The following is a 2553-nucleotide window of genomic DNA, read 5'->3' as shown; positions in this document are numbered from 1 at the left end:
ATTAAACATACATATGTACAGTTTCAAACCAACACATTCCTCAGAAAGTTAAACTTATAGTTATCACATGGTCCAGCAATTCCATTCCTAGGTATATACCCGAGAATTGAAAACATATTTTATGCCAAATTTTATACATGAAATTTCATAGAAGTATTATTCTTAACAGCCAAGACATGGAAACAACCCAAATGTGCATCAACTGATGAGTGGATAAACAAAATATGGCATATCATACAATGGAATGTTATTTGGCCATGAAGGAATTAAACACTGATACACACTACAACATGAGTGAACCTTGAACACTTGCTAGGTGAAAGAAGCCAGACACAAAAGGTCACATATAGTATGATTCTATTTACATGAAATGTCCAATACAGGCAAATCCATAGAGATATAAAATACCTCCGTGGTTGTCAGGAGCTGGGAAGTGGAGTGAATGGGCAGTGGCTGCTAAAGGATATGGAGTTTCTTCTTTTTTGGGTAATGAAAATGTTTAGGAATTAGATAAGTGGTTGCACATTTCTGTGACTATACATTACAACATTTTAAAAGAGTAGGATAAAAAAATACGTCTTGGGAAGCAGACTTGGCCCAATGGATAAGGGTGTCTGCCTATCATATGGGAGGTCCAAGATTCAAACCCTGGGCCTCCTTGACCTGTGTGGAGCTGGCCCTTGTGCAGTGCTGATGCGTGCAGGAGTGCCCTGCCACACAGGAGTGTCCCCCACATAAGGAAGCCCCACGTGCAAGGAGTGTGCCCCGTAAGGAAAGCCGCCCAGTGTGGAAGAAAGTGCAGCCTGCCCAAGAATGGTGCCGCACACATGGAAAGCTTACACAACAAGACGACACAACAAAAAGAAACACAGATTCCTGGTGCCGCTGATGAGGATAGAAGCAGAAGAACACACAGCGAATGGACATAGAGAGCAGACAACTGGGGGGGGTGGGTAGGGAGAGAAATTTAAAAAAAAATCTTAAAAAAAAATACATCTTAACGTATTGTTAGGTTAACCATCCCTCACCATAAAAGACTAATCTTCTAAATTTTATAGTAATTACTTCTTTGCATATTAAAGTTTGATCTCCAAGGGTACATTCCTAAACTCTACACTTAAGTCTCATTGCAAACAGTTTAAATGAGAAAAGGTAAAGGCCTGAATTAAAGCAGCTCTATCCACTCCCTATAATCTTGATGGTGATTACCAGGATCTATTTTCTTCTGTTGAACCAGGAGGTTAAAATAATTGGATACTTTAAGGCATATTTAAAATTGTTCATTGTCACTGTTCCCAACATCATAAAAACAAGACTTAGACTCCAATGCTAACTACTCTTTTTCTCTATCCTGTTTCTTTATTTATAAGTAGTGTAGCATGAGCCCACTGGAAATGAACTTCACTGTTTTCTAGACTCTCCATTTCACAATTGTCAATACTGAGCACTTTAATGTAGTTCATTATTATACCTCAGCCACAGCAGAAGGTAAAATGTAGGAAAGGCTTTGAAGTAGACAGCTATTGTTTGTGATTCCTTTCACCTCTTTTCTTTAATTCTTTTTTTCTTTTAGGATCACCATACCCTACTCTATGTGGTTCGAGAGATGCATCTTATCACAGTGTCTTTTATACCCTGCTCCATCTTTTAAAAAAATTTTTATTAGAAAAGTTGTAGGTTTGCAGAAAATATACATATCTCCCATACTTACAATACAGTTTCCCTTTTATACTTTATATTAGTGTGGTATATTGTTACAATTGATGAAATAATATTATTATAATTGTACTACTCACTATAGTTCATGGTTTACATTATGGTTCACTGTGCTGTACTGTCTTTTTTTTTTTTTTAATTATTCTAGTAACATAAAAACAACCAAAATTTCTCCTTTTAAACAACTTTCAAATATAATTTAGTGGTGTTAGTTATATCCACAATGTTATACTACCATTGTCACCTTTGATTATTAAAACTTTTCTATAACTCGAAACAGAAACTCTGTACAAATAAAGCCCATTCTGTACAAAAAAATGTCCCATTCTGTATCCTCATCCCAGTCAAGTCATCTGTATTGTAGTTTCTGAATTTATGAGTTTGCTTGTTCTAATTATTTTATATCATTGAGATCATACAACATTTGTCCTTTTGTTTCTGACTTATTTCACTTAATAAGATATCTTCAAAGTTCATTCATGTTGTAGTATGATATATATCACATTTTGTTTATCCATTCATCTGTTACTGGACATTTGGGTTGCGTTCATCTTTTGATAATTGTGTATAATGCCACTGATATTATTATAGCTACCCAGATCTCTTTTGGTTACTATTTGCATGGTACATTTTTTCCTTTCCTTTCACTTTCAACCTACTCGTGTCTTTGAATTGAGGGTGAGTCTGTGGTAAACAGTATATACTTGGGTCCTGCTTTTTTTTTTTTTTTAAGATTTTTAAAAATATTTTTTATTTATTTCTCTCCCCTTCCCCGTCCCTCTTCTCCCAGTTGCCTGCTCTCTGTGTGTTCTTCTATGTCTGCTTGTATTCCTGTCA

The sequence above is a fragment of the Dasypus novemcinctus genome, chromosome 3 (assembly GCF_030445035.2).
Source record: "Dasypus novemcinctus isolate mDasNov1 chromosome 3, mDasNov1.1.hap2, whole genome shotgun sequence".
NCBI classification, from domain to species: Eukaryota; Metazoa; Chordata; class Mammalia; order Cingulata; family Dasypodidae; genus Dasypus; species Dasypus novemcinctus.
Note: the sequence above shows the minus strand (reverse complement) of the source record.